Below are 7,214 nucleotides of genomic sequence, written 5' to 3' on the forward strand. Positions count from 1 at the left end.
ATAGGTGAATGTACACTCAAATTATAACACAAAGTAGCCTACTTTGCTACACTCTGAAATACCTTGAGATTTATATTTGTATTTAATAATTTGGATTAGAATCATTGAGTTAGAAGGAAAGTTGGATATCTCTATATTTGATTTTAGAGATGAAGAGATCATGATCAAAGTCCTGCTAAGCATTAATTAATCCATTAAACAAACATTGGCTAAGCTTGTGTGCCAGACACATACAATCATATGCATATTAGACACATATGGAAGAAGTAAAAAATAAATTCACAGAATAACACAGAGATAGTGCTTTCTCCAGATTGAAAGAGGCTAAGCTAAATGAATGGGCATTACAATCTGAAAAATAATATTTAATTTTACTTGATTATAAGTAAAAGGGAACTTAAAAAGTCAAAGCTTTCAATAGAATGCTAGCAAGTAGAACCTGATTTGGTTTTATCATCTCAGTTAAACTTCAATATCATTTTTTGAAAGCAAAACAAAACCTTTAGTGAATACTTCTAGGGTTTCAAATATCTTTGGTTCAGAAAAAGCAGTGGTTTCCTCCTGTGTAATCATTTTTTATTACTCCTATTAATTCTGGAGATTTGTGTTATTCAGTTTAGAATGCTAATTGTAGTTTTTAAAATGTTAGATAAATGACAATATTCTATATATTCTACTGTACAATAAGAATCTAGTTTCCCACATACCAAGTGAAATTATTACTTTAGATTAAAGTTATCTATATGTATTGGGTCGGCAGCTAAGTAATTGCGGGTTTCACACATATATGGCTTCAGTTGAATTTTTAGGTTTGCAGACGTAGTACAAATGTAAAACACATTTTGTTATTTGATAGTTGGCTATTCAGCTGTTAATCAGTAAAAAAAGTTTTTTGATCTGTTTTGTAGTTTTTGTTTGGCGTTCGTTGAAAAATGGAAAATCAAAAGGAACATTTTCGTCATATTTTGCTTCTTTATTTCCGCAAAGGGAAAAACGCATCGCAAGCTCATAAAAAGTTATGTGCTGTTTATGGTGACGAAGCCTTAAAAGAACGGCAGTGTCAAAATTGGTTTGCCAAATTTCTTTCTGGTGATTTTTCACTCAAAGATGAAAAACGCTCTGGTCGTCCAGTTGAAGTTGATGACGCCCTAATCAAAGCAATAATCAATTCGGACTGTCACAGTACAACACGTGAGATTGCAGAGAAGCTTCATGTATTGCATACATGCATTGAAAATCACTTAAAACAACTTGGCTATGTTCAAAAACTCGATACATGGGTTCCTCACGAACTGAAAGAATCACAGTTAACGCAACGCATTAGCAGCTGCGATTTGCTAAAGAAACGTAATGAAAATGATCCATTTTTAAAACGACTGATAACTGGCGATGAAAAATGGGTTGTTTACAACAATATCAAGCGGAAAAGATCGTGGAGCAGGCCAGGTGAACCAACTCAAACAACATCAAAAGCTGATATTCATCAAAAGAAGGTTTTGTTATCAGTTTGGTGGGATTACAAAGGAATTGTCTACTTTGAACTCTTACCACCCAACCGAACGATCAATTCTGATGTCTACATTGAACAACTAACGAAATTAAACAATGCAGTTGAAGAAAAGCGGCCCGAATTGACAAATCGAAAAGGTGTTGTATTCCATCATGACAATGCAAGGCCACACACATCTTTGGTCACTCGGCAAAAATTAATGGAGCTTGGTTGGGATGTTTTGCCACATCCACCATATAGTCCTGACCTTGCACCATCTGATTACTTTTTGTTTCGATCTTTACAAAACTCCTTGAATGGTAAAAATTTCAATAATGATGATGATGTCAAATCGTACCTGATTCAGTTTTTTGCTAATAAAAACCAGAAGTTTTTTGAACGTGGGATTATGATGCTGCCTGAAAGATGGCAAAAGGTCATTGATCAAAATGGGCAATACATTACAGAATAAAGTTATTTAGTTCCATGAAAAAATTGTCTTTGATTTTCTTTAAAAAATCCGCACTTACTTACCTGCCGACCCAATATATATATTATTGAGTTTTTACAGAGAGGAAGAGAGAGAGATAGAGAGCTAGAAACATTGATGAGAAAGAAACATCCATCAGCTGCCTCTTGCACACCTCCTACTGGGGATGTGCCAGCAACCAAGGTACATGCCCTTGATTGGATTTGAACCTAGGACCTTTCAGTCTGCAGGCCTAAGCTCTATCCTCTGAGCCAAACTAGATAGGGCTCAATTTTTTTTTTTTTTTAATTCTAACCGAGGAGAAGCTATGAGAGAGAGAGAAAGAAACATTGCTGTGAGAAACACCTATTGGTTGCCTTCCATATGTGCTCCTCCAGCAACTCAGGTATGTGTCCTGACCAAGAATCAAACCAAAAACCCTTCAATACCCAGGACAACACTCAACCAACTGAGCTACTCCCACTGGACTCAAATTTTTTTTTTTTTTACTGAATTAATGAATGCTGAGGGCCATAAGTATTCCAATCAAAATGAATTTAAAAAGACAATTGTAGAGATAACAAGATGATATATTAAAAAAAAAAAAAACTTGAAAAATGTTTTAAATGTTGGTTGAAAAAAATGAGAGAAATTAAGTATGTCCATGTGAAAAAAAGAGAAGTCAGAAAGAAACCCTGGGCTTTTCAATCATGCTCACCCACATGGATAGGATTATATTTTAGATACACAAATACTGATGCTATTTATCCTTAATTGGAATTTACTAAAGCTACAGGGGATGACAGGATCTATTTAATTTAGCCTGGTTAGCCCTGCTACGACTTCTTGGATGGATTTGCTATTTAAAGCATGTCCTTAAAATCTCTAGCAAAATTGGCATATTGTCCCAGCAAAAACAGCTGCTTTGATTCAAACAGTTCGTATAAAAAGCAGTAACACAAAGTTAGTAAAAGTACCAAGATTTTTTTTAAACCACAAACAATCCACAAATGGTAAACAAGATTCTTTGTCTATTTTTAACATTTGTTTTAATATCAATAGCAACACATTTTTGAAACAAATAATATTCATTTTTTTCCTAAGTTATTTTTAAATGCAAATCTTTAAAAACATTTTGAGTCAAGCCTTTGGAATCTTTCAATTTAATAAACTCCAGCTGCCTTAACAAAAGTTATTTAATCTTACACTATTTTCCTGAACCTCTTGATTTTAGAAGTAATTGAATTGATCCAGGTTATATTACAAAAGAAAAACTCTAAGATTTTGAAACAGGGAGATGAAATGTTTAAAATTATTTTTTAACATTTGGAGTATAGCCATATATGTAGACTTTGAAACTGTCATAGCACTGAACTCTCAACAAGTAATCTCAGAGAATATTTGCAAACCTGAAAAAGAAAATCCCTACTGTAATCGATTTTTAGTTTTGGAAGAGATGTAAAAAAATGTTTAGTTATCTATCAAACTATGTTTAAAGCATCTTACCTAATGATAACAGTTGCATTCCTATATCCTATGTGGTCAACTTTTAACTCTTTTACTGGAGAATATGCTAAGTATGTAAATTAAGCAATTTCAATCAACACTTGGTTAGATAGGAATTTATTACTCATGGATAGATTACCAGGCCCTTTTATCATCTTTCTTTTTTAAAATTAATTTTTTAAAATTTTTGCTCACAGTATTGCAGCTATCTCACATTTTCTTCCTTTTCTTGCCCCATCCAACCCCCTGCCCCATTGGAGGCTTTTCCATGCTATTGTCTGTGTCCAAGGGTTATGCATATATGCATATATGTTCTTTAGTTAATCTTTTCCTGTCTCTTCCTACCCCTACCCTCCCACCAATGAGATCTGTTATTCTGTTCCATGCATCCATACTTCTGGACTTATTATTTTGTCAGTTTATTCTGTTCATTAGATTCCACATTTAAGTGAGATCATGTAATATTTGTCTTTCTCTGACTGGTCTATTTCATTTATCATAATGCTTTCCAGGTCCAACCATGTTGTTGCAAAGGGTAAGAGGTCCTTCTTTTTAACAGCCACATAGTGTTTCACTGTGTAAATGTCCCACGGCTTTTCTTATCCATCTGATATCATCTTTCTTCAACACCTTGTTAACACTTTGTATTTATTTTTATTTTGAAAAATTTAGGTATTAGAGAAATATTGCAAAAATACTACAAGAAAATTCTGTATATTCCTGAACCTGCTTTATATCACATTACAATTAAAAAAAGGAAATTAATTATTTGTGTGGACATCAAATAAAGTATTATTAACTAAATTATAAACCTTACTCACCAGTTTTTTCACTAATGTTTTTTTACTGTTCAATTATCCCATATTGTATCTACCTGTGAACATCATTAGTAATATACATACAGATGCTTTCTTACGATTGCATTGAGTTTGTACATTTTTATCAAAAACTACCACAAAAAATAGTTATAGGCCTTTTACCATACATCATACTAAGAGATACATAGACATCATGTATAGACATCTCTTAGTATGATGTATGGTAAAAGGCCTATAACTATTTTTTGTGGTAGTTTTTGATAAAAATGTACAAACTCAATGCAATCGTAAGAAAGCATCTGTATAACTCAAATTGAGGGATATGTAAAAATAATAATAATTCCTAAGTACTTTCCAAAAGCAACATCGTCATGAGATACTGAGTTGTGATTACTAAATTAAGAAATAGAAGGCAGCCTTAACATAACAAACCAAGATGGGAGCTCCTCAGACCAGCAGAAATTGGTGAACCAGCAGGAGTTGTGCCTTATCTAAAATCCAGAAAGGGCTGCTGGTGGGAGAAGGCACAGACCTCCTAAAACTAACTTCCTTGATCACAGCTGCCGAGATGATCATACCAGTTGAGTGAACGTGTGAAGCTGAAGAATACAGATTCCTTGGGTTGTAGTGTTGTGTGAAGGAAAATCAAATGAGCATGTTCACTAATTTTTGTGCTGGAAGTTTGAAAAGGGAGAAGGAAGCTTGACAGTGAGCTTCAGGGTCTGATATTTACTACTAGTTTGTTCAAAAGGATGTGAATGAGGTACTCTGGGTCTGGTCAAAATAAAAGTCTAAACCAGAGATGTTGTGAATAAGAAAGCAGAATCCACAGGAACCAGAATTCTGATAGCCCAAGCTATCAGAGAAAACTGCACCCACATGCATAGAGTTCAATCAATGACGTGTGTTTTCGTTTGGCCCTTGTGGTCTCTAAGACAGAATTGCCCAGGATTCTTTCCAAATCTGCATTTTCTATGACACCATTTTCAGAACCCATTTGAGATAGAATGCTCTAAAACTAAAGGGCTCCTGGGTAGATTTGGGAGAGAGTCTTGAAATCGCAGGTATTTTATACACAATTTTGTATCCAAGACTATGTTTGTGCTTCTGGATTTTGAATTATAGCAGCCCCAGATTTTCAGTGAACCAGAGAAAAAAAGAAAAAAAGAGAAAAGAAAAAAAGCAAATGAAGAACCATATGAACCATCACTTGACTAGAAAAATAACAAGAGTTGTTGGATTTACCTCATATATTTGTCAGGAATTGTAACAACTCACCAACTGAACCACAACTGTGCACCAATTGCCAGTTGCTTCACATTATCCCATCTCACACTCACAATAGTCTATGAGTTCTTACTATCTCTGTGTTGCAGTTTGAAAAACTGAGGTTGAAGGAGGTTTATTTCCTTCCTGGATTACAAAGCTAATAAGAGATAAAGCCATGATTAATATTCTCTACGATTACTAAGCCATTGACTATTGAATTACATCAAGCAACTCTTTTTTTAATTTTTTTAAAAAAATTTTATTTGAGAGAGAGTGGAGGGAAACGGAGAGAGAGAGGTGGAAACATCGAAGAAACATAATTAATCAGCGGCCTCCTGCAAGCCCCCTACTGGGTCTGAGCCTGAAACCTGAACATGTGTCCTGACTGGGAATCAAATCTGTGACCTCTTGGTTCATGGGTGATGCTCAACCACTGAGCCACATGGCCAGGTAATGAAGCATCCATTTTATATAAAAACTCCTGTTTGAAATTTTAAGCCTGATATTTGGCTTGCTTAAATAATAAGGACAATAAGACTTCCGAGAGGCCATTAAACCTTCCCCAGAAGAAGTTAATCAGTGCTGGCACCAGGCAAGGCCTTTGGTTTCATTCTCAAGATCCAACACATAAGGGTTCTTCAAGAACTTGCATAGGGGGCCGGAAACACCCCATGTTTGGGAGACAAAGAAGGTAAAACATAAAAATAGGAAAAGGTCCAGAATTTGAGAGACATTTTCCTCTGGGCCCTCGCATAATACATGTAACTTCATCTTTCTAAGCATTGATTGGTTCTTCTCTAGTTTTCTATAACAGTTAAAGACACTATTTGAGACTTAATATTTTGCTGCAAATCTCAAATTAAAAACACACACCTTAATATTATAAAGTTTTATTTCTCAGAGGTTATAGTAACTTTGGGTTGTTGTCTCTTTGCCTGGTATCTCTGAGTAAACAAGTGAATTTCAGCAACCAGTTTTGAAGAAATTTACCAGTTTTCATGATTACAAAATTTCCAGCTTCCTCATCTCAAATGATTATACAATCCTTTGCTACACATTCCCCTACCGCCCCCATTGTACAAATTGCATTGATATAAGTAACTAGTTGAAATTGACACTAACCTATTTGGGGGCAGGTTGATATTTCCCAATGCCGCTGAAGTGCTGGATATTCTTTTACTTAGGAAGTATTGTGAATTAAAATAAATCATCTTACTGTGTCATTAAAAAGTCTTATTTAAAGCAAACTGCCTTAAAATTTGCATTTTAAAAATAATCTGAAAAAATCTATTACATAGTAGGTGCAAGAAAAAACTATAAATTGGAGCACTTACAATCAATTATTTTTCTTAAATGAAACTATCATTCATTTACCTTAATCCAGCGTGAGACTATGATTATACATTTTTATTAATAAATTTTATTTTTATAGTATTTTTAGGCTCACAGAAAAATTGAGTTGAAAGTATGAAACTTTTGCCGAAACCGGTTTGGCTTAGTGGATAGAGCGTCGGCTTGGGGACTGAAGGGTCCCGGGTTCGATTCCGGTCAAGGGCATGTACCTTGGTTGCAGGCACATCCCCAGTAGGGGGTGTGCAAGCGGCAGCTGATCAATGACTCTCTCTCATCGATGTTTCTAACTTGCTATCTCTCTCCCTTCCTC

This window comes from Pipistrellus kuhlii, unplaced genomic scaffold (genome assembly GCF_014108245.1).
Source record: "Pipistrellus kuhlii isolate mPipKuh1 unplaced genomic scaffold, mPipKuh1.p scaffold_m20_p_2, whole genome shotgun sequence".
Taxonomy (NCBI): Eukaryota; Metazoa; Chordata; class Mammalia; order Chiroptera; family Vespertilionidae; genus Pipistrellus; species Pipistrellus kuhlii.